Raw genomic sequence first — 27,004 nt, 5'->3', positions numbered from 1 at the left:
CAGTTGCAGTGCGCCACTCCTGGGCACGTATCCAGAGGTAAGACTATGATTAAACAGCTGTCCTAGCTGTGGGTTTAATTCCTCGTTGAGTTCGTGGAGCACACAGCCGGGGACACCATCAGGTCCCATGGATGCTGTGTTTTTGCTTTGGAGAGAGCAGTTCTCACTTGGGCGTTGGAGATGTTTGGGGGCTGCAATCGCTTGGTATAGATATCTCTCCTTTGGAGGAGGGAGAAGTTTGCACTGAACCTGTCAGCCAGTATGTTGGCAATGTCTGTAGGATCAGTAATCTTCACATCATTTTGAACTAGTTCTGAGCATATCTGGGAGTTTCCTCCCAGGTTTCTAACATAGCTAAAGAAGGCCTTATGATTGTCTTTTGAGTTTTTAGCTATTTTCTCTCAAAATTTGCTTTGGATGATTTTATGAGAGCTCTTAGTTTTTACTTATAGTGATCAAGGGTGTCTTACCTTTTAAGGATTTTGCTCTATCTTGTAGTAGCTTCCTCCTTTTGTTGTAGAGTTTGTTTATGGCTGGGGTCCACCAGACTGGACGCTTGCCTTTGGTACAAAGAGTCTTTGTTTTGCTTGGGATTGCCTTATCCATGCAGTCCTGCAGGTGCTGGTAGAAGGCATTTGTAAGTGATTCAGCGGCTTGAGTACTTTTTTCCGCCGGCTCGGGGGCTTTAAAGGAGACCACACTAGTCTTTAGAAGTGTGAAGTCGGCTTTCGAGAAGTTCTTTACTGTGGTCTTTTTTATTTCAGGTGGGGGTGGGATGAGGACCTCCAGCGAGATTAGTTTGTGATCTGATCTCACCAGTGAGGGGTATACTTCCGGTGTTGAACATTGTGCTCCCATGTTCGTGATGATGAGATCAAGTATGTTATATATATATATATATATATATCGAAAAGACCCAAAGGGGAAGAAGCAAATAGACTGAACCAAATGAGTCCAAATAAAAATATGTTGCTGTAGGCCACTTGAATAAAACAGTGTCTAAAACACAACTAGTTCATACAGCAAATTGGTTCATACAGCAAATCGGAAGCCAAGAGGTAAAGCACAAACCCTTCAGTTGACTCCCATCAACTTGTACGTCGAAGCAAAAGTCAGAAAATATAACATAAACCCTTCGGTTGACTCACAACAGCTTAGACATGCACAAATAAACTCCAAATCGAAAAAGCAAAGCTGTATGCAATACACAAACCCTACGGTTCAAAATCCAACTTTCATCAATGCAAAGACGCTTGTAATAACTCCAGGACCAATATAAAAGAATAGAAGAACCTTTAATGATAAGCGCTTTCGCGGTTAACAATACCGCTTCATCAGATGAATTTGTGTATTGCATACAGCTTTGCTTTTTCGATTTGGAGTTTATTTGTGCATGTCTAAGCTGTTGTGAGTCAACCGAAGGGTTTATGTTATATTTTCTGACTTTTGCTTTGACGTACAAGTTGATGGGAGTCAACTGAAGGGTTTGTGCTTTACCTCTTGGCTTCCGATTTGCTGTATGAACCGATTTGCTGTATGAACTAGTTGTGTTTTAGACACTGTTTTATTCAAGTGGCCTACAGCAACATATTTTTATTTGGACTCATTTGGTTCAGTCTATTTGCTTCTTCGCCTTTGGGTCTTTTCGATATACATTTTTTGGGTCTTTTGGTTTTCTGATTATATATATATATATATATATATATATATATATATATATATATATATATGTATATATAGATATATGTACATATAACTATATATGTATACACATCCTATGTGTACAGCTATGCCTAGTTACGCTGGTATATATGTAGATATGTGCAACTATATGTGCATACATATCTATTCCGATATACCTACTACTGTCAATATATATGTAGATATCCATACATATATGTGCATATGTATCTCTATCTGTATATGTATATACATATATTGCTCTGTATATGTATATATCTGAATGTTTATATGTATATATATATATATATATATATATATATGTGTGTGTGTGTGTGTGTGTATATACATATCCATCTATCTATGTTGATATGTATATATGTATATAGCTATATAGATATATGGATAATTAGATATACATATATGTTCACCATATGTCCTGAACATGGAGTGGAGCCCTACCTCAGCCCCAATAGTCCCAACCTCGTAATGTAAGGGGATGTCAGGTATGTATTGCAGGTATATTTGTAGACTATTGCTACTGTAATAGGGATTGCCTTCACAGACATGGTGTGTGTGGAAGGTGACATCTGCTTTTAACATGTGCACCATTGGCTACTGACAGACATCCTAAGGATATCATAGTACAGTACCACTGCTAGCACATATGGACTACAACAGAGATGTGGCCAATATATGTGGACAGTCTTACACATTCTGGAAAGTCCAGAAGTATACACAGAACCTCTTAGTGCAAGACATGTGGACCAAGCCTGACAATGTGGATGTTAACAGCCATGTAGATGGATATAACACGTAACTACTGGTATACATTTGCCCCCATAGGTTATGCATTCACAGACCCCTGTCTGTCCTGACACATAATAACTGCTGGTACCGAAGTGCCATGGTCACATACTACCCACTAGTTATTGACATTCATCTGTATAGCATCCCACTGCTCTGTCTGACATACATGACAGTTATGTGGCCCGGCAGCAGTACATCTGGCAAGTATCTGGACATGACATCTCATTGGGTAAGTACACTACGCTGCTAGCCATGTAACAAAGCATTTTGCAGGCTACAGGCAGACTGGCTCAACACTGGCCTACATTTCCTATGGGGGAATACACATGTACCTGCATATATAGCAGGCTCTACAGGCATGTCTCAGCACAGAATAACAGACACCTGTATGAAAGTGCATAACCACAACCAATGTGAACACAGCCACAGCCACATATGGTAAGCTAGCATAATATTACAGTATATGGACTATCTGTTCAACACCATCCTCATGTGTGCCACTCACACACTACCCCTACGTATACTGGGCTGCTACACATTGTGGTCTGATGCTTGTCTGTGATATGAGACATGTGTGTGTTTGGACCTACAAACATATAAGCCAATAGGGTAACATACGGTGGAGCAGCATGTAACATCAGATAAAACAGGACCAAGATCAATGATATCTATCACAGTCTGTACACAGGCCAAGGTACATATTAACAATACACACACTGTCGACAATCACCATAAGTACACATACCTCAGTACTGTACACACAACCACAGAATGTCCAGGTTATGTCATCAAATATAACCCCTACTATACATAACATGTGTAGCAGTCTGATATCTCAATGGCTTATCAGATATGATGTCAATAAATATGGTGTACAGCACATATGCACCTCTTACTGCATGACATCTGTACGAAGGTTGACAGAGCTGTGGCTGGAGGCACAAACACAGGGCCAATATTGACATGTTGCTGTGATAACCTCATACATTAACTGTTGTAACAGGGTTTGTTGGAACATAAGTCCTATGAGGGATATGAAGTCAGTAACTCTCACAGCTGTCACCATCTACAGACTGCAATCCTCACATTATTTTCTGCAGTTCACAGATAGGTGCTCTGTGGGTAACACAAGAACCAAAAGGTACCACACACTACCCAGTCTGCAGATGACCCTACAGATAGGGGTTTCCTCATAAATGTAGCAATGACATGACAGGTATTAAAACATGTAGGACAGCTATATCCACAGACACCCTGTTACACCAACATTACTCCAATCGCAGTATAGCAGCACGTACAGTCTGTAGTCAAGTCAGGCACATCCCCCTCCTGTGTGTTGGCCTGTTTCCACAGTGTGTGTTATTAGAGGTAAATTCCCAATCCATCTGTGATGCTGTTTGCTAAACAACACATTTAGTTCCTGCTTACAGTGCATGAAAAAGCTCAACACCAACATGATACTCCTAGATACTGGAGTGTGTTTCCATGCAATTGGCTATGGGAATGTTACTACAGCTGTTCCACATGCAATCAGCAAGAGAATGGCTGAAATTCATGCAGAGGCTATCAGCTGATCATGAGCATCACTTACAATACACATGCTGCTGTCTAAGCAAAGCAGGTGTACGTCTCCACATCCACCAGAGAGGGAGTGAGAGAGGAAGACAGAGGCAAAGTAAAGTAAGTGAGGGGTGGAAGAGTAAAACTTAAGCATGTTTGTGTTGTCCTACCAGCACAGTGTATCATACCCCTGACGACTTACGTAGTGCTACTACATTTCTATGCAGTTATCAGATGCACTACATAGCTTACATGTTGAGGAGCCCTCAAAACATATATGTGATGGTGAGTGGCATCTGCAACAGGGATATGGTAGCTATACAGTAGGTGTAATACACGTGCCTGTCCACATGAACAGGTGCCGGTATCAACACAGCCATACTCTCACAGGGATGCACACACATTGACACACATGGCAGGGCCAGGAATACAACTCATCACTAGTGAGATTATCACAACACATTACTGTGCAGGTATCACATGCACCACAGGAGTCATACAGAGGTTATATGGGTAAAGAGTATGTGGAGGTGTCTGACATTGGAAAGCATGCTTTAGTATGCCAATGGGGGTTGTAGTGAGTGTGAATGTGACACACACACACACACACACACACACACACACACACACACACACACACACACACACACACACACACACACACACACACACACAGTGCCAGTGCTGACATGCATGGGTACATTTTTTCATAGATGTGTAGTGGTTGACTGTGCCAGACAGCTATACAAGGCTAGGTGATGGTATACCTTCAGCCCACATGACAATTGTCTGCATTGTGGCTCAGGGGTGTAGTTTCTGGATTTGCCCACACAGGTGGGTATTGTATTCACCATCCAGTCACATGGGTGACTATTGTGTGTGGCCATTTCTGTGCATTGCGTGCCATATAGGTGTTCTTTAGTCCATGACATGGATGGTGTCTGGGATGTGCACACCTCCCACATTCATGTATAGTGACATGTGGAACTGTAACTGGGGTATCTAGCCCATGTTGTGTACACAGATTACCATCAGATGTGCCAGTACTGACCTCATGTGGTGGGAACTGGTAATGGACAGCAGGTTTACCCTGCACTAACATTGATAGCATGATACCAGCATTCCTTTGTGTCAGTGGCATCTGTACATAGAGAGCATGTTTTCAGGCATCAGGTGTCCAGTGGGGAACATTGGGAAGGTGCACTCTTGGCATGTACATGCCTATTGGACAAATGGACAGGCTGTCATGCCCTCTGTAGCCCACTGTAAGCACACCATAGTTAGTATCAGTGGGCAATATGCAGGGTGCTACCAACATAGTGACTGTTACCTGGGCAAGTGTGTGTGTGTATGAGACATGGGTTGAGCGTGTTCACTAGGTAATACTATGGTTGCTAACTTTGCTTGCCTGGCCTTGATGTCACATGTATGGGTATGGATTTGAACCCCAGCCTCTCAGTTATTTCACATCTGTTATCCCTGTATGGTGGACATTGTGATACATACTAGGGCCAACATATAAGAAATTAGCAAAACCAGCTCCACATTGAGCCCAGTTGTTACACACTCACACCCACCTCCACACAGGCTACGAGTTACAAGCACAGACACACACCTGTCATGTCTGGGATTAGAACTCCCCAAAGGTGTATTTCACATTGGATGTCATCAACAGGATTGCCAAAGTAGGGCAGTTGAATTGTAGTGAGTGCGGCTAGGCTAAAATGCATTGCTCCCTACACAGACATTGAAACACACACAAAACATCCACAACCAACATGTGTGGGAATAGAACCCTTGCCAGAGTTCTATATAACACTACAGCATGAAGCTGTTATAGGATGCACTATGGGGATTACTGGAGTTCTTCCTCCCCAAATGTGTATTTCACAATCAATATCAGCAGGATTGCCAACGTAGGGCATTTGAATTGTAGTGAGTGCGGCTAGGCTCAAAGCATTGCTCCCTTCACTGACACTGAAACACACACACACACACACACACACACGCACACACGCACACACACACACACACACACACACACACACACACACACACACACACACACACACTTGCCATGCCTGGGATTAGAACTCCTACTTATCTAGTTAATCATGCTACAGCAGTACACAGTTATAGGATGTGCCATGGAGATTACTGGGCTGCACCTTTCTGAAAGGTGTATTTCACAGTGCATGACATCAACAGCCTTGACAAAGTAGGGTATTTGGATTGTAATGAGTGTGACTAGCCTAAAAAGCATTGCTCTGTACACAGATGGTGACACACACACGCACACACACACACACACACACACACACACACACACACACACACACACACACACACACACACACACACACTTGCTATGTTTGGGATTAGAACTCCTACCTAGTTTATTACAATACAACAGTATGCAGGTATAGGACTTGCCACGGAGATTACTGGGCTACAGCTTTCCAAAAGGTGTATTGCACAGTGTATGACATCAGTAGCCTTGACAAAGTAGGCATTTGAAATGTAGTGAGTGTGACTAGCCTAGAAAGCATTGCGCTCTACACGGAGAAACACTCACTCACACACACACATAGTTGCTATGTCTGGGATTAGAACAAGTACCTAACTAGTTTATTACACTGCAGCAGTAAGCAGTTATAGGATGCACCATGGAGATTACTAGGCTACACCTTTCTGAAAAGTATATTTCACAGTGTATGACAACAGCAGCCTTGACAAAGTAAGGCACTTGGATTGTAGTGAGTGTGACTAGCCTAAAAAGCATTGGTCTCTAAACAGACACACACACACACACACACACACACACACACACACACACACACACACACACACACACACACACACACACACACACACACTTGCCATGTGTGGGATTAGAACTCCTACCTAACTAGTTTATCACACTACAGCAGTATGCAGTTATAGGAAGCACCACAGAGATTACTGGCCTACACCTTTCACAAGGGTGCATTTCAAAGTGAGTGACCTCAGCAGGCTTGTCATAGTATGGCTATGGGGAAGGCAGTGTGTGTGTATGGGCCATAACCCATTCATCTAGGGGTTGGCACACCACATGTGGGCATATGCAGGGCTATATTCCACAGGTACATGTATACAGCTACTAGATGACTACTTCCTTGTACAGTCATGCTACACAGCTAGCACTTGCACCACATAGTCCATCATGCTAACAGATACCAGTGGCTAAGGTCTACAGTGAGCAACATCCAAACTCATGTGGTTGTAGCCAATTGGCTGTGTGCTAGGTGGAACAGGCCTCATAATGGATGGCCCCTTGTGACAGTCACTCTCTTCCACACATCTGTGTATGTCTACTTTTGGCTTATTATATTGTGTTGTCCTTGGATATATGCCTGCATTCCTATCTAGTGTGTGTGCAAAGTATGAGTGCTGCATACTGAGGAGTGTCTGCACTAACATCTGCAAATGCCAGATATGGCTGGTCCACTGTTGTTTGCAGACATGGCCTTCATTTGTTTAAGTTTGTGAGCATGCCCAGTATGACCTTTCAGTATGTTGTTGGCTGACATTGCCTTCATTTCTCTAAGTGGGTGAGCATGCCCAGTATAACCTTCTGTACTGAATGTGTGGATCGATTCCAGGTAGTTTGTACTGCAGTGTAGACCTTCGTATTGTACACCTTCAGGTAGCGTACTGTTTCTGCAGGTTATCTGTCAATCATTTGGCAACGTGGGGACAAACTTTGCAAGGGATAGTGTGGACTGTAGGTGATTGTGTCTATGCTGCTTCAGTTGCATGGTACAGCTGTTAGAAGAGATATTCAGACATGTGTACTGTTATACACAGTGATGTTTTCTGTCCTCATGTACTGTTAGGTGGACATTCTTGCTCACAGTGATGAATTGGGGGACAAGGGTGACTACAGCTGTGTCTGGTATTGTGTGCAGACGCCTACGTATTCATGGTAAGTTATGCCATTCTGGAGGGGGAGCTGTAGACACTTGGTGCTGGGTTTGTGTATCCAGTTCAGCACCTTGGTATAGCCCTGGCAGAGGATCCCATACTTGTCCACCGATCAACATGGCAGTATGGCCTTATCTTGCTGCAGCAATGCCTCACAGCTGTACAGATTTGCACATGTTAGCCAGAGGCAGGGGCCATGGCTCAGAACATTTACTCTATTGTAGTGTACAGGCAGGTGTGTAGCCACCCATTTATGTGTTTGCAGCCAGGGATAGTGTGCACACAGCTTGGTGTCAGACCCTGCACATTCCATGCTGCCCATGCCACCCACACCACCCTCTGTTATTCTAACCTCTTCCATACATTATGCATACATTCTCTGATATTTTCCCTAAGGGTATCACCACATCACAGGTGTGTGTTAGTGTTGGTCCACAGTTCATGCAGTGGGTGGACATGTTACTGTAGTTTGTCCACATGGCCTTGCATATGGCGTACATGGAGTGTGTTATGTTGTTATTTGGGTGCCCATGACATAACATGCATTGGCAGTACATGTGAAATGCGAGCCTTTTGCAGACACCTGTGGGGCATTAGGTGTTGATGCAGGCCAGATGTGGCAGGCCATTGCATTCTGTCAGTCCTACAGTCCCAGACCATCATACAGTATATTCCTCTAGGGTGACAGGGTAGATGTGATAGTTGTTCATGCCAATACCTTCTATCAGTCTTGATCAGGTGGTGGAGATGCTTGCAGGGTGCTACCTACAGCTAGGGATATACCTGCATGGGACACCTGCACTGCATGCTGCAGTCTTCCGCTATTCTCATATACAGGTGGGGTCGTACTGTACCCATTACCCATAGCAGGGATATTGCCAGAGAGGCACCTGTGGGTGGTGTTTGTGTGTCTAGGTGCATGTGTGCTATGGACACTACTTGCATCTGACACGCAAATATACATGGGGCATTACAGTTATGCTGGGATGTATAGGTACATCAGCTGATTCCCAATACATCAGTCCTACCTCCTTTGTGATCTGCAGGTGTTCAGGCAGACTTCACCGGTATCCCCCACTACAGATCCTGTTACTGCGATGCATACCTATATGTACAAATCCAAGGGTGTCACCATTTCACAATGATACAATATATACTGTATGTCTGGGGTACTTTCCGCTATATACCGCTTGTATATCTAGCCCAACAGCCATGCCATGTCAGTCTTTCAGATGGTGACACATATTACCACCATACATTTACACTGGTTTACTGCTAGCACGTGTTATACTGGTGGGGATTGTCTTTGGCCCTGCAGTTCTGAGGGCTTGTCCCTGTTATCAGCAGTAGTGGGCAATGGCCACCAGGTCTTACCTCAACAGGCATACATACTGACCACTCTCACACATTATGAAACACACACCATCCTAACACACACAGACCTGCATATTGTGCAAATGCTACAACCTATCCTGCTACCTTGGCCACCACTGGCCATCTGTGTTCCACTCGTATTCTACCGACTCATACATGTTACTACATTTCTACACAGGATTGGGGAGGCACACCTGAGTGTCACTATATTTGTACACTGGATTGAGTGAAGGGGCAGACCTGTCTGTTTCCACATGTCTACATAGGCGTGGGGGGCACTCCTAACTGTTACAAAATTTCTACATAGGATTGTGGGGGGACACACCTGACTGTTTTTACATGTCTACACAGGATTGGGGGGCACACATGACTGTTACTAAATTTCTACACAGGATTGGGGGGGACACACCTGACTGTTTCAACATGTCTACATGAGAGTAGGGGGGGCACACCTGACTGTTGCTACATTTCTACATAGGGGTGTGGAGGGACACACCTGACTGTATTTACATTTCTACACAGGATTGCAGGGGCACACTTGACTGTTACTACATTTCTACAGGGGATTGGGGGGTCACACCTGACTGTTTTTACATATCTACACATGATTGGGGGGCACTCCTTACTGTTTCTACATAACTACATAGGATGGGGCAGCACACCTTGCACATGCACACATTTGCTATGACTGTACTGGCATGTCAGGTACTCCATTTCATTCTGTATTCTAACTATCATACTGACTAGAGGCATATCAGTGTACTACAGGTCTTAGCTTTGGTTGTCCCACATATTAGTGTCTGACTTCCTACCCTTCAGAACTAACATCCCACTGCCTCACCTGCTGTAGTCTGTCTGTGAAGGCCTGGGGGAGGTTACCCATAGGCATCATTCAGAGGCCATAGCACAGGTTCTGTTTGGTTTTGTCTACACCTGTCCTGCTGGCTGAGACTGTTGTTGGGTATGTGAACCTCCCTGACTGGCATTTGTGAGTCATATGGACACACATCTCACCCAGCACATTTCCTGCAGTGGGTTTTGTCACCCTGTGTAGTACTGGCTACTATGGTGATTCCAGTATGTGTTACAGATGTCATGGTGCCACTACAGGTGTCTACTATCTGCTGCCATAACATTCAGCCACCCAATTCCCTTGCATGTGCACATCCATACCATAGATGCAGGTAACGACACATGCTACTCCATTTGGCAATTGGTAGGTTGATTGACTTACCTTGTGGGTGTGCCAGGATTAAGAATGGTGCTGGAGGGCTGCCTATGTTGGATGCACATAGTACACTCCCTATACATGGTTAAACAAAGGTAGTGTCATGTTTGGCATCCCTTTTACTGTATGTGCGAGTCAGAGAGAGGTATCATTCTCTGGGTCCCAACTGTGTCAGTGTATGTGCTATGCATTGTCTCTTTGCCATGCCATGAGCATACTGGGCACGCCTCCATCTGCCTACTGGGGCAGGCTCAGGTTGATCCTCCTTCAAGTCACTCTGTGCCTGTGCAGGCCTTGGCATTGGTGGAGGGCTGTGTGTCCCTGCCCTGTGATGTTCCTGCTGCAGCTGTTTCCTCAGGATCATATTGTGTAGCATGGCACATACCATAGCAATTTGGGTACATGTAGCTGGTGAGTACTGCAAGGGTCCACCAGATGTGTCCAGACAATGGAACTGTAACTTGAGCATCCCAATCACATGATCTATTATAAGTCTGGTCTGTGCATGTGCCTCATTATGGCGCTCTTGTTCAGGTGTGTGTACATTTCTGATGGGTGTCATTAGCCACAGCTTCAGTGTGTAACCAGCATCCCCCAATAGGTGACTATAGGGGATGACCCACTGGTAAATCTCTAGTAGAGATGTGTCAAATGCCAAATGTGTGAATTGTGATAGCTTCCAGGGCAGCCAGCACACACATTCGTTATAATGCCCTGGGCATCACGCATGACCTGGCAGTTGATGGAGAGTAGGCCCCTGCGGTTGATGTAGGCCCTTCCCTGATCACTGGGTGGTGCTTTGATGCATATGTATAGCACCCACTACCTCTGGGTATTCTGCTATTTGGTGGAAGAGACACATATTGCTGGCCAACACCTCACGGTTGTTGAAATGTATGTGGTCACTGGCATGTGCTGACATGGCATCTAGGAACTGGTGGAATACTCTGAATGCTGATGCCTGTGAGATCTCCATGATATCCCCAGTTGAGCTTTGGGAAGTACATGTGGCTAGTATTCCTAGGCATACACATACCTTGGTATCCACTGGGATGGTTCCCCCTCGGTCAGTTCGGTGTGTCAAGCGTGGCCGGCATAGATCAACAATTTGCTGTAGGAGGTCCATGTCCACCCTATAGCACTCCACTATCTCCAGTTCCTGTAGCTCCTGGTAGGTTACTCTGGGTCTGTACACTCTTGTCCATCACCTCACTGTGGGTTGTTCGGCAGCATTCACATCTTCACCACCCTCAGCTTCTTGCACGTGTTGTTCAATGTTGCCTGCTGCAGCCCTTCTCATTTTGTAGTTTTGTTTGTAAAAAGTTCCCGCTTGTATACACCGGTGGTGTAGAGTATGGGAAAAAACAGAAGGCAAGGTCTTTACATAGTTTATAATAGTGTTCTGGGCTGGGCTGGTCTGCTGCCTGTGTAATTGGCTGATTCTGATACATTTCACCTGCCAGCTATGCTAGTTCTCCTTGATTACCTTCCTACTGCTGTTTTCCCTTCCTATCCTGTTTAAGCCCGGAGGCACGCCGCACAAACACAGTGCTCAAATGTGCACAGAGCTGCTATTTCCTGGTTTAACTTATTTTTTTTTCCTTTAAAATCTGGTGCGTGGCACGCACACCCACTTAGGCAATGTAAAGAGTGCTAGGCAGATTCAGACACACTCCCTTGCTTAGCCGTGCTAAGCTAGGAGCAAATCTGAGCCACAAGGCTCCAATCCGCTTTCAGTATGCCTTTCACACCTCCTCATGATGTCAGTTAACTCCTAGGCTTGCAACAAGCTATTCCTACTCTTACACTGTTGGGACCTGACTAGCATTCTGGGGAAAACTGGGATTCACTATTATTCCCCTCATTTGCATGGGATTGCCTGTTAATTCATAGTTGCATGTCTCACACTGAGCCTCCCCCCTTAGCAATCACTCCTCACTGGACATGTTGTCTTCTGCCTGCCATTGACTTTCATGGCAGAATAGTGATTTTAGTTAGAATGCTTAGTTTAGGTTTATTTTATTACCCCCCCCCCTGTTCCCGTTTGCACGCCGCTGCCCTACGCTTAAACAGCCGAGATCAGCAAAAAAAATAAATAAATAAAAGTTGTTTTTTTAATTTTTTTGGCTGTTTGCAATGTCAATGGCCTTATACTTGGCCATTGGCATGCTTTCTGACTGATATGCAGCCTTTATTTGGAGCTGTCACAGCTCTGTTTTGGATTTTGCATAAATGTATTCAATTACTAACAGAGTAATTTTCTGCAGATTGCACTAGTCCTGCACGGCCAGTTTCAATCTTTCTGGATTGCAAATTCATCTCATTTACATGGATTTCTCTTGCAAATGGGGAGATTTGCATACAGGGGCTTAGTCTGTGTAGGACTAGTGCAGGAGTGCTCGTGCATACCCCTGTAGGTTGTTCCTGGATTGCACGGCAGACATATTGCCTGCTAGAGCACCTGCACTAATCCTGCAAGCCGTGCAAGGCATGCAGAATCTGGGGGACTGTTTATTCCACAGCATTACATGATAGCAGTTATTGTTTGATATTGTATTTATGTTTCCTAAGTCCTTACTACTAGAAATTGCTGATAGCTATATCTGGGCAGTGCTATAGGTTTGGGAGATGCATTAGTTTTATGCACAACTGCACAGCCAGCAGTTTTCTGTACTATTATTCCATCTCTACATTTGCACAAACTTCTGTGGTCATTACAGGCATATAGGAAAAAAGGCACACAATGAATGGAGTCTTATTTACCTCTTATTCTACTTGTATTTCATGTACATTGCATGCAGTGTCTGATAATTAGGTGTTTTCTTTCAGCTGGGGAGAGTGGTATAATACAGCATTCCTGATAGTTAAAAAAGGGAAAATATGACTCCCCAGAGCATCACAGCACCCTGCAATACAATTCACCTGTCATTTGTCCCTTGGACCTCTACTACGTTTGGTTAGCAACACTCATTCCACATCTTGTTTCATCTCTCTCATATGCAAACCATCTGACTTACCATAAAATCTGGGTCCATTCAAATAACAGGATGTCTTTATTACTTCTTGTCCTTTCTCAGACATCAAGTAGCATGCAATCCATTAAAGACCACTGGCAAACTCTCTTGATACTGTGTATGTTCTTCAGGTCACGGTGGGGATTTTAATTTGAACTGAGGAGCATCATTGCCAAGGAGTGGATACCTGGGTGGTTCATTTCTCCCACACATTACAAGTCATGGGCATCCATGCCAAGGAGTTAATACCTGGATGGTTGATTTTTTTCCTGCATAGCCCAACGTAACTTGTATATTTGTACTAGGTTGACTTAAGTATACACCGTGGCTAGTCTTACTTGGTAAATGTCTAGTAAAAAAAAATCATGTCATAATCAGTCAGTAGCAATATTCTTTGCATGTCTAAGCTCTGGTTTATATTCTTCACCCTTAGGGTGCTTGCTGCATTTTATATTAAATAGGATCACTTTCATTATAATAAGAACAGAACATATCTAAAATGCAAACATATGTTAATATCAGTACACTCATGACCACTTGTAAGAGCAGAAAGGTAAACTTTATTACTTTTCAGATATAAATATATTTATATTAACCTTAATGTTAGCTGTCAGTACAATATAAAACTAAAAGTGCATACTGAAAACAGCAGACTATGTTCTACATGCATGGTCCTAACCTCAGTCATTTTACTTTCTGCATACACGTATCCCACTGCATATCCTAACCACAATATACTGACCGATCCAATTAAACAGTGGTGAACACAATGCTGCTAATCTAAAACTTGCTAATAACACTGCCAATGTATCAGGAATAAAACCCTTTGATCCATGGATGATTTTGTCTGTATGAACATGATCTTCTTTTGATTTCAAAATCATAGCTAAAAGATATAGATCTTGAATGAGATGTCATACTTCAGGTTACAATATCATGTGGTTAGCAAGAAAACATAAAAGCGGAGGAGGTGTTGACTTCAGAATATTGATAACTTCATATATTACTATCAATACAAACAATTCCATATTCTCTTTAGAAAATCCTGATCCAAACTAGTTAATAATCTGAAGAATTTCTCTTTAGCCTGTCTATTTGATACCCTAGGAACCCATGAAATCAGCTGTATATGAGGCCCTTCAATGGCTTACCTATAGTGCAAACAAAAAGCTCATCATTATGGGTCAACAAAATGCTGAATAAATGTTTTCTTGTTAGATGATTTTAGCCTTTGTCTCTTCATTGGTAGTTACTAGGCTTGCAGTCTTGGAGACCATTAAGGAGCCTATTCCAAATTCCAAGTTGCCCCAAACATTGTCTGGTTAAGTGACTTGCTCAAGGTCACACAGTAGCTATGTTAGGGCTGAGGGAATCAAACCCTGTGCAACATTAACTACAGCTCACAGCCTTAAACGTCTGTGCCAAAAGACATACTTATAGTTGACAAATAATTTGTAAGTGAAGACAAGACCTCAGGCTGCTACAGAACATACTGGACTAGATACTTACAAATGCACCAGACAAAGTCAGATTAACTGATATCATAGTTTAAGGCATCATTGGCCAACTACCTACCTAACTTTATTGTGTGGTGCCATATAACAATCCAGAGGCAGGAAGACTTTTTGCCATTCCAGAAGTATGAAACTTTTGATACTAACCTGCTTCAACCAAATATTGTATTCTGTAAGGTATAACATACTAAAATGTTTGCCATGTGATGATGCTATACATTAATTCCATTTAGTGTTTTAGATGTCTTAAACAGCATGGCTTCATTTGCACTTGAGTTGCATTGTAGTTTAAAACTTGCCCTGTATCACAATGTAGATCAAGGTTATGATGTATCCGAGAGATCATCTTTAGTCTATCTCCAGACTTTCCTAACAAAAATCATATTTTAAGACATATGTAACCAATTGAAACAGCTAATCCTGGCTAACAAAGAGACCTTTCATCAGGAACAGTGTATACACTTTAGCAATCTAAATATATGCAAAGAAGCTACTAAAATACTGGACAAAACTCCAATATTTGTTCATTTTCCTTAAATGATGGCTCTTCAGATTAGTACTCTATTTGGGGAATATTTTCACGATTTAGTAAAAAAGTATGTATTAACTAGTTAAAGGACTAAGTTTTAATACTTCCCCACAGCATGACTGCCCCGCCTCCACAACGCAAACAATCTCAACAGGTTTAATATAAAAATTCATCACTAAGGTGAAGCCTGGGTCACCTAAGTTCATAAAAATCTCAGCTTGTGATATAGCAGACCCAAAGTCAATATTAATTGTCAGACCAGTTGGATGAGCCTTATTTCCTATTTCCATATTTCCTGTCATTCATCACATGGCAAATGTTTTACTAGGTGACTTCAACTACCTCTCCATCAACTGGGAAAACTACTTGTGCACCACTACACTGGCCCAATGCTTCCTGGAATTTATCAATTCCAATAAACTGGACCAGCTCATTCTTACCCCCACTAGAGGAAGCAACATTCTTGACCTGGTTATTACTAACATGGGCAACTGTTGCTCTACACCAATAGTCAATCCCTCCCTGGTTAGATCCAACCACAAACTAATCACCATGGAAAACAACATCTCACCCACACCCCCTGCAAAGGTAACCACCATGAAAAACTTCTCCAAAGCTGACATTGGGCTCCTAAAAACAGAGGTGGCTAACTTCACGGCACCCATGTCAATGGAAAATAGATGCATGACTGCCAAATCATGCACCAATGCACTGTACGAACACGTACATAAATGCATGTAACTAGCCATACCCAACAGAACCAAGACACTCTCCTCCAAAAAAAAAAAAAGGAAGCCAATCTGGTAGTCCTCTGCCATTAATAAACTCTACAACAGAAGGAAGAAACTGTAGGAAAAGGTGAAGTCCCAAGACTGGAAAAACTCCCTTATTAGCCTCAACAAAAAGTTGAGATCCCTCATCAAAACCTCTAAAGCCAGCTGTGAAGGCAGAATTGTGCAGACACTGAAAACAACCACAAAGCCTTTTATAGTTATATCAAGAATCTCCACGGCAATACCTAGGTTTGTTCTGAGTTACTGTACAATGGTACCTCCTATACTGAAGCAACAGATATTGCCAACATACTGGCCGGCAGATTCAGTGCCAACTTTACTCCCCCCCCAAAGGATCAATCACAATACCGGAGGAATGCCAGGCACCCAGCATTACTGTAGCACAGGTTAAAGTTGCATTGTCCAAGGCCAAGAATACATCTTCCATGGAACCCAACAATATCCCTGGATGTGTTCTACATGAATTACAAAGTGAAGTGGGACCACATCTGTGTGCCCTGTTCAATCACAGCCTCACCTCAGGCTTTGTCCCTACCGAATGGCGCACTGCTATAGTCATCTCTTTCCATAAAGTAGGGAGCAACTACAGACCCTGGGAATTATTGCCCCATTAGCCTGACAAGTCTGATATGTAAGGCTATGGAGTGCATCATCATGGACCTAATTAACAAGGATATAGGGAATCTCCAAACTCTAGATCATATACAATTTGGTTTTGTAAAAGGTAGATCATGCCTGCTCAACCTGGTTGACTTATCTGAGTCAGTCACCAGAGCTGTGGATGAGGGCAAGGCAGCTCATACAGCCTACCTTGATCTGGCCAAGGCCTTTGATACCATTCCCCACTCAGGAATTATTGATAAACTCACCAAACTAGGCATCAACTCCTATATCACTAGGTGAGTTGCAAATTGGCTCACAGATAGAGCCCACAGTGTGAAAGTAGCGGACTCCAAGTCAGACTGCCGACCAGTCATGAGTGGAGTCCCACAGGGATCGGTCCTTGATCCTCTCCTGTTTGGCATTTACTTCTTAGAAGTCCAGGCCAACACGGAGGGACTCTGACTGACCTAGTTCGCAGATGACTGCAAGCTGAGAGCCATTATTAGCTCCCCAAGTAATGTAGACATGCTACAGAAAGTCCTCACTGAGACCAATGACTGGTGTCAAAACCATGGCCTTAAGCTTAATGCCAAAAATGCTTCATCATCCCCTGTGGGAAAAACTGAGTTCCCACTAGTTACCACATCAATGTGAGCCCACTGAACACTGAAGGTGTTATAAGAGATCTGTGGACACAGGATGACAGCAACCTCTCCTTCGACCACCACATTGCCACTGTAGTCAGAAAGTCCTTCTATGTGGCACATCTCATTACAGAGGGTTTTGCATCCAGGAAGAAAGAGGTCATCCTCTCTCTCTACTCTTCCCTCATTAAGCCAAGCATCGAGTATAATGCCTCATTTGGCATGTACCTTACTAGACACATGCAACAGCTGTGAAGACACAAAAAATAGCTCATAAAGAGGATCCTAGGCCTTAAACACATGTCCTACATGGACAGACTAAAAAAACTCCAGCTATTCTCTGTCTCATATCGTCTACTAAGAGGCAATCTCTGCTTGACTTACAAAGCCATATCTGACCCAGCTCTGTTAGAAATGCTTCATCTAAAGAAATCCCAATCCCTTTGCACCACACAATCCAGAGACTTCAACCTCATTACCACAACCAACAGAACATGCTGGAGGGACAGGTTCATAACCCAAAGACTGCCCATGCCATGGAATAGACTTCTCATACATGTCAAGCAGAGCACCTCACTGGCCCTCTTCAAAAGAAATCTTGATGAGTGGATGGGAAATAGAAAGTTCCCCCCAGGGATCACTCCAGTGGCTCTACTTGATAGAGGCACTGGGAACTAATGTCAGGCAGCACGATTCCAGAGCACTTCTATGGGTTAGACTTGTAAAGGCTCCAGGGCCATTAGCCTAGTACACACCTATGAACCTATCAACTGGAAGAAGGTGTGCAATGTACCTCTGGATAACGCAGTAGCCTCAGTTGCACTAAACAGTTATTATTCCATATCCCTCCTCTTTCTCTTATCATAAGTTCTAGAAGAATACATTCACTCACAACTACTTCAACATCTAAACAAATATAGCTTTAACTCAAATTCACAGAATGGTTTCAGGCCTACCTCTGTCATTCATATTGACCTACATCATATCTTTGCATACAGCTGTAACCAGCCACATCATGCCTAAATTGTTAGATCAGTATTTCTGGATCTACTTAAAGCATTCAGCAGCTTGGACTATGTAATGCTTCTCATGACCATAATTTGCTATGGTCTTTCTCTCAGTGCCACTAATTAGATCAAAAGTCATATATAACAATAACACAGCCAATGAGATGAAATGGTGCCATCTCATAAATGCTGACTATTACTGTTTTGAGTCCCTCAAGGCTCAATACTAGTGTGATTTGTTTTTGTTATATTTTTAAATAAAATGGTCTATTATTCTGATGAAGCTGTACTAGTACAATATGCAGATGACTCTACAATCCTTTTACCACACAATAGCATCTCCATTGTCAATGTCACAATATAATCCTGCTTTGATTGCCTACAGTAATGGCTTAAAACTATGGGACTGTATAAAAGGCAGAACTATGGCCTAAGTGTTGTGACTGAGGTACAGTGCAGCTAATATAAAAATGTATCACAAATTAAAGTGATTGGATTGTTATATGGTATATCCTTGATGAGTGGATAGGAAACCACAAATCTGTCCCAGGGGTTCCACCTTTGTCCCTCATTGACAGGAGCAACAGGTGCTGACTGAGGTTTCTTTTTTGAGGATAAACTTTTGGCTGGGCTTGTTTCATAGATTCATAGATTAGTACTAAGCTAACTGCCCTTGTGAGCCATTTTAAGCCTAGCCAATTATCCCTTGTGAGACTCAAACCCTGCACCTTGGGTTTGTAAGGCAAACACCTTAACCATTAGGCCACCCTCCCACTTGTAAGGGTCTCAGGGCCATTAGCCTAGTAACCTCCTATGATTCTATGATCAACCAAAATCATTGGCATTTACCTGTCACTGCCCAATCCACAGATAGCTGCACTATCTCCATCTCATTTAAATAATTTGATAAATTAATACAATTAATTAATGTATTAATGTTTTACTCAGACCCAGGACACATGTCTCCTAATCCTATCCTAGTCACCATGTTAGTCTAAAAACTACCCACCATAGGTATGCAGCTCTGACACGCTTCCATGCTTTCCCTGCATATGTTTGCAGTTCACTTTAAGTATAACCTCTTTGGTAATACAGACATGAGCCTTATTGATATGTCCACTTATATGTCAGTTGTAGTATTGCAAACATAGCAATGAAAAAGCTGTTATTCTTGCAGGATTGTGAATGATATATTGATGAAGCTATGAATGAGACTAACATCTCTGCACCTGGCTTATACAAACCTGCAGCCCTGGACATATACCATATAGCGATCCAGTCACTTTAATTTGAAAGGTATTTTTATTTTAGTTACACTGTACCACAGTCACAATACTTAGGTCATAGTTCTGCTCTTTATCCACCTTGTGAGTATGCAGGGCTGTTCAAACACAGCATGGACTATGTTATTCACTTAGCAGATCACAGTTTACACACAGCACAGATAGCGCAGTTAACTTGCATTATTGTATTATTCATATTTTGCTATAAAGTACCATTGAGGGGTAATTATCCAGTAGTGTTTATGCCTGTATGCCAAACAGACTCCACCCACATATCTCATTATTCCAGAAGAAATGCTAGGGTGGGGTGTGATGAAAAGGATAGCCATCCCAAGTACAAGGTGTTAGGGGGTGCAATCGATAGATCCAATCGGTCAGAAGTGTACTAGTTTTCATTTCTGTACTAGTGGAAATTAATTCCTGTAGTTGCTCTGTGGTGAAAACTGGAGCTTGTAGATATGAGGGCGGGACACAGATGACATGGCACTCCTCCTTTGGTGCTCAACCTAGTGCTGAGAGGCACCGGATAAAAGAGCCAGATGAGCCAGTTATGACTCTGCTTTATTCCATGTGTCATGTCATGCAACTGACATCAGGGGAATGTGAACATTACAGCAGAGGCCTTCTGCTACTCTATCTCGGTGTCTTTTGGATTCTGGCACATAAGTCAGTTCCATAGTTTGCTCTATGTTGTTCCTCATTTCATATATGCAAATGTTGACTCCCTCAAATAATTTTGGGTGGTGCTGTGTCCCTACTTGATTCCAAAAAGGATTGTTGTAAATATTGCCTGCCAAGTATATGCTAACAGAACATGACTAAAGATTCCAGTTTACTCAGCACATGAACCCTATTTGAAGGTTTCTGATCTGAAATCCATATAACAAAATAGTGACATATGTATAAAAAATAGGATTTATTTGTTTGTTTGTTGACAGTGTGAGTGGGTTGGTCTGTTGAACCTTTTCAGCCATGACCATAGAACATAGAATAATTCATTGAAATGCACAGACATGACAGAACATAAAACATAAATGCACAGACAGAAGTATATGTTTGAGGTTTATAAGTTTAGCCACATATAGATTATACACTAAAATATCAGTCTGAAGAGTTTAAACAATTAATAAATCCTAAGGTGGCACAATTTATATGCAGAATTTGCAGTTTGATACTGATGTGTCACTACATTGTTATTAAGTTGAGTAGGCACTTGCAGACAGATACATCCATGAGATGCATTTGTATAGCCTATTTGAAGTCATTCATAGTGGATATTGCCTTGATTTCAAAATATAGATGATTCCAGCAGGCAGGTATGAAAGTGATTTTTCCCCCAGTTTAACTTTTAAAAGGTGGTTTTACTAGTCAAATATCATCATACTATTTCTTAGGGAACAGGTTTGCTCCATGAATGGTAATTTGTTTCTTAAGGGTAGGTATTACCCTAATTTTAGTGCTGTGAAGAGAAGGTAGTGGAACAGATTAGAAAGCCCTGTCAGGTACAAGTAGCCAGTGGAGATCTCTAATGAGATCGCAATTGTGGGTTTGAGAGACTACCAATAGGACAAATCTAAAAAATGTACTTTATTTAATCTAAATTATTTTGGTGTTATTGGAAGAGTGTAGAGACATCAAGGCATAGATCATATTCAAGTTTTGGTAGTAGAACATTTTTAGCAATTACAATCCTGGGAGCAGCCGAAAGAAGAAGAAGAAGACAAACCTGGCTGCTGAAGATACAAGATTAGAGATCTTGTAACATAGCTTAAGCTAAGAAAGGACTTTTTGTAAGGACTATTTGAAATATTGTCAGTGTGGGTTGTGAAAGAGACAGACTGGTCAATAGTTAAGCCAAAGCATTTGCATTCTGTGTCATTAGGGACAGTATTGTCCATAATGCCTTTAAACAGGATGAATGTTAAGCCTGGTAATTTGGGGGAGGAGATGGTCATAAAGAAAATTACATTACTTTAGTTGAACTGAGTAGTATTTTTTAAAAGATGTTAAATGGCATAGTTCAGAAAAGCCTTTTTGTAGCTGTACCTGTAGATCTATAGGATATGTATTGGCCTCCAAGAATAAAATATCATCAGTGTACTGACTGAGACTAAAAATGAGTAGGTCTTCTGATATATCACTGATAAATGGAAACAAAAGAAGAGGGCCAAGAGCAGATCCTTGGGGTTATTGATCAAGTCAGTTTCAGACAATTGGTTATCAGCTTAAATCTGAAAGGCTGTATTAGAAAGATAATATTAAACCAAGTCATGGTATGTTCAATAGCACTATGCCTTTGGTCTTTGCAAAAATATTTCATGATTGACAGTCACAGATGCCTACATCATATCAATAATGACTCCTATTGAAATCCTTCATTCATATTACAATACATATTATTGGCTGCATAAAATAATTCAGTAGAGATGCTGAAGGCATTGCCAAAACACTTTTGACAGTCTGTAAGTAGGCTGTAGCTATTAATGTGTTTAAGTAATTGTTTATATAATAGCTTTTGAGATTTGAGATGGGCCAGAAGCCTGTGATGCCTTTGGAGAGGGAAGATAATAGCATGCTTTGGAGTTGGTGCAAAACCTGATGGTGAAAAATTAAAAATGTTAGAAAGTGGTTTGGCAATGTACTTGAAAGCTTTCCTGAGGATAGTAGGGTGAGGATATTGAATTTGGTGGAGGCAGAATTTAGGTTTAGTTAAACCTTTATTGTTTCCTTGGTAGTGATTTCAGATAAGTAGATTGCAGCTGCTCATTTAGCTAAAGGGTTGTATTGAGATACAGTGTCTGTTGCTAATTCTTTAGATGCTGGATAGAGGGAACATAATTTAAAGGTAATATCCTGAATTGAAGACCTAAGAAATGATTTATATCCTTCTGCAAAGTTTGACCTATTGCTGGTCAAGGAAGAAGGAGTAAACAGGCATGAATTAGTGATGGATCATGTCAGATGTTTTACTTCTCATCAGAAGACCTTAGGTTTACTGGTAATTACTAAATAACTAAATACTTTTGTCAGTAATTTTGTGCATTAGCTGAGTTCGTTGACATTCTAATAGCCTTTCTATGAGTAAGGTAAGTTTGGCAGAGATGGTGGTTGGTTGGATTTTGTTTTCAGATTTTATAGGTGTTGCCCCTTTAATTCATTAGTGTTAAGTGGTCTAAGTTTATCCAGGGCCAGAGTTGCCCTCTGAACCTACTTTGGATAGTATGGAATTGTGAATTTCTATATTAGAAAGGGTAGAAGTAAAAGAGTCAAAGGCTACACTTGGGTCAAATATATTGTACATGGGTGTCCGGTCTAATGATGTCAGTGTGGCAGAAATGTATGTGCTGGGAAAGGTAAACATATAACAAGTTGAGCAGGGATTTTGTATAGTTTTGAATGGCCATGTAGTGATGTAAGGGCAGTGGATGCTGACATTGTTAGAAAAGAAGAAATACAAACATGCTGACACTACAAAACAGACTGCAGTCTGTGGTGTCAGCATAACTTTTTTTTGCAAGTTTTGCTAACTTTCTCTCTGTTTCTGTCTGTTTCTGTAATTGTTAGGGAGGACCTGAATTGACGTACATCTTTCTTTAATGTTAGTTATAATAGTCAAAAGTAGTGTGACTACTTGTTATAAACATTACCTGGTGGGTTCCCAATTATTAAATTAAATTATGGTAGCATTTTAGGAAGACATTTAAATTCAGGGCCAGTGACATATACTGAAGTCGCCTAGTATGATGGCATTTTTAAGAATGACATTTAGAATGAGGATGGAGGAGAGATATAGACCTTGGCAATAACGAGGTGTATTTTTCCCTGGGGGTGAAGTCACAAGAGATCCAGTTTAGGACCTTGTTATGGTCTGTATTGCAGTTAACAGAGGTTAGGATTTCCAGAGAGGAATGTTATTTACTTGAAGGCTAACTTCACAACCAGCTTGAGCACCTGATCTCTTATCTGATATCTTTTGCATACTTAGTCTGTACTTTATTTCAGTGGCAGAAGTTGTCCTTCATCCTGTTTTCTTAGGGGGCCTGAATGCAGGGCTGGTTCATACGTAATAATGCTTTAATAGCTGTCCATTTATTGCTAATTCTACAAGTGATTAGGCAGGCAATTGCAAGACCATTATGTTTGTACTCTGAGGGGCCTGGGTTATTATGGATGTCATATAAGGTGACTTTTTTTGCCAAATGGTCAAGTTTAGTCAATAGATTTTTAATGGCATCACTGATTAGTATGGGTTGACACAATAGTTACATTTGAATTCAGTTCTGTCTTTTTAAAGAGTGTGTAAGTAACTTTGTGTAAGAATTAAGCTGTGGTGGTTTTCCTGTTGTGACATTATAGCTTGCATGTGGGCAATACTTAAGCCTTCTTGATTTATAAGAACATACATTGTCAGTGATCTGGATGAGGCTGCTCATGAGAGATGTTGTCGTGCACAAAGTGAAGAAGAGTCTTAGGTAAGTCATGTTGTCGTGCTAAGAGCTAAGGCCTGTAGTTAAATAATCATGGGTTGAAAGATAAGAACTCAAAGTAGTGAGAGTAGTAGAATAGGCAGAAAAGAAGGTGGTAGAAATAACAAATTAAGTAGTTGCCATCTCAGTTGTGTGGAGTGTGAGTTGGATAACAGAATGGTGAAACAAAGGGGAGTTAAGGTGAAAGAATAGTAGGACAGAAGTTGGGGGATAAGTAAAGGCAGTTATCGCATATGTCACGTGGACTAAAGGCAGTTATTGTATACTTCACGTGACGTAAATGTCATGATAGTAAAGTACAAGGATCCATGGTTAGCACTAAAAAAAATATAGTTTCTAGAATTATATGTTTAGGATTTATGTTTTTTTTTCCTTTTGGTTAAGTGTTTTTGTTTTATATGTGGTTCCCACTCTCTTTGTCTCTTTCTTCTTAGGGTATCCTCAGTCTTTTGTCAATGTGCATCACAGTCTTTCCTTCTTCTTTTGTTCTCCCCCTTGTCATCACTGACGGGCTTTTATCTGGGATTAATGTCTGGCTATATCCCTTGTACTGCTCATGCTTGGCCGAGTTTATGAACTTACTTGTTTCTGGAGCTCCTGTATAGCACACACAAGTCCCTTTATGTTTCCCATTGGTTATTGTTAGTTTCTGACCAGGATTCATACGCCAATTTATTAATTTTTCATATAATAATATCAATCGATGATGCACTTTTGTGCTTTACATATGAGCTGGTCTACAGTTAAATGTTGTGGACTCAGCTATGTTCTCATATAGGGCACACTGTTCCAATCATCTACCTACTATGTTGGAGGAGTGTTCGGTATTTCAGCTCATTTCACAAGGAAAACCTTAAAGAAGAGTACCTTAACTCATTTGGAATTCTTCATAAGTTAAATTTTACCAAAATTACCATTTTGCTTTGAAATTTCATACATTCTTTGAGGCAGGGCAATGCTAAGAATTCCCTAGAAATACTGGAATTTTGTACTCACTAAAATTTTTTGACTGTATGTATCCCCTGTTTATTTTTAGGTTTTTTAACTTACTGTGCTAGGAAAAGTACAGTTATATAAGTAAATTTACCATAAGATTATGTGCTTGAATGACTGCTACTGCACTGTGGTAGCCTTAGCTATATGGGTTATATCCTCCACAGGATATAGCAAACGGCCAGATTTCAAAGCTTCAGGGCACCTTCCATGTACACAAACTGTCAGTCAACTTGAACCGAGCTGACTAAAAAGATAAGTTTTGGTGCCAAGACCATTTTATACCAACAGAGTGAGGGAGGCTGAGCCCTGTAAAGACAATGCTAGGAACAGCAAAAAAAATATATTCACACCCTGGGATGAGCAACACACCAAAAAGTCAAGGGGATGGAGAGAGGGTGCAGCTATTGCAATAGTGATATTCAAATATCCACTGTTGTGGTAAGTTTCCTTAAACAACTGTGCTACATTCATCATATTGATCACTGCTGCAGTAGCCTTAGCTATATGGGTATAGATTGCCCTAGCTTACTTCATTTGGGATGTGGAAGGGGAAGCGTCTAGGACCCCCTGGAGAATGTTCCCAAGAAAGTCTGGTCTAGACCTAGCGAAGGAATCAAACTTGTAATGCCTTGTAAGCATATGAATAGAGGACCAAGTTGCTGCTTCTAGAATAGTGCTAGAATCCAATCCTTTGCAAAAACCTATAGATGAAGCCAAAGCACTAATAGAGCGTGGCTTGGCCCTGCCTGGAATAGTTTTGTTGTGGTGGGTATAAGAGAAGGTAAATAGTCTGAGAAAACCACATGGAAATAGCCTGTTTTGACACAGGTTGTACCTTCTTATTCTTATCTTCATAAGAAATGAACAATTAATCCAAAGATCCGAAAGATTTAGTTCTTTCAAGAAAGTACCTAAGCTGTCTGTGGACATCCAAGGTATGGAGTATCCTTTGTCCCTCATTTTCAGGTTCAGGAAAGAAAATGGGGAGATGGATAGTTTGGCTTGAAGTAAACTCAGATAGCACTTTGGGCATAAAAAATGGATTATTTCTCAAAGTAACGCTGTCTCAGTGGAAAATAAGATAGAGTTGACTCACCATAAGAACTTGCAACTCAGGTAGTCAGACTTCAGAACAATCAGTAAAACACTTTTCAATGTTAAGAGCCTCAAGTCAGTTAGATTAGCTGGTTCAAACAGAGCAAGTGTTAGCTTCTGTAACATAAAATTAATATCCTAAGGAGAGGCTACTGGTTTTCTTAGAAGCCACTTAAGCAAAACCCCTTTTAAAAACATTTTGACACAAGAATGCATTGAATGAGGAGTATCCATGGGCAGATGTGAAAATGGCTGACAAATGAACTTTGAAGGAGGAGTAAGAAAGGTCATAGGTAGTAACTCACACAAATATTATAAAACCAGGGAACAATTATCCAGGGAACAATTATCCCTGAATGGGTGCTGATTATGTTTTTGGCACCAACTAGAAAACTTATTCCATTTGTTAATATTTGTTTTTCT

This window comes from Protopterus annectens, chromosome 10.part0 (genome assembly GCF_019279795.1).
Source record: "Protopterus annectens isolate FY-2018-M chromosome 10.part0, PAN1.0, whole genome shotgun sequence".
Classification (NCBI taxonomy): domain Eukaryota; kingdom Metazoa; phylum Chordata; order Ceratodontiformes; family Protopteridae; genus Protopterus; species Protopterus annectens.
This window is presented reverse-complemented; position numbering follows the sequence as displayed.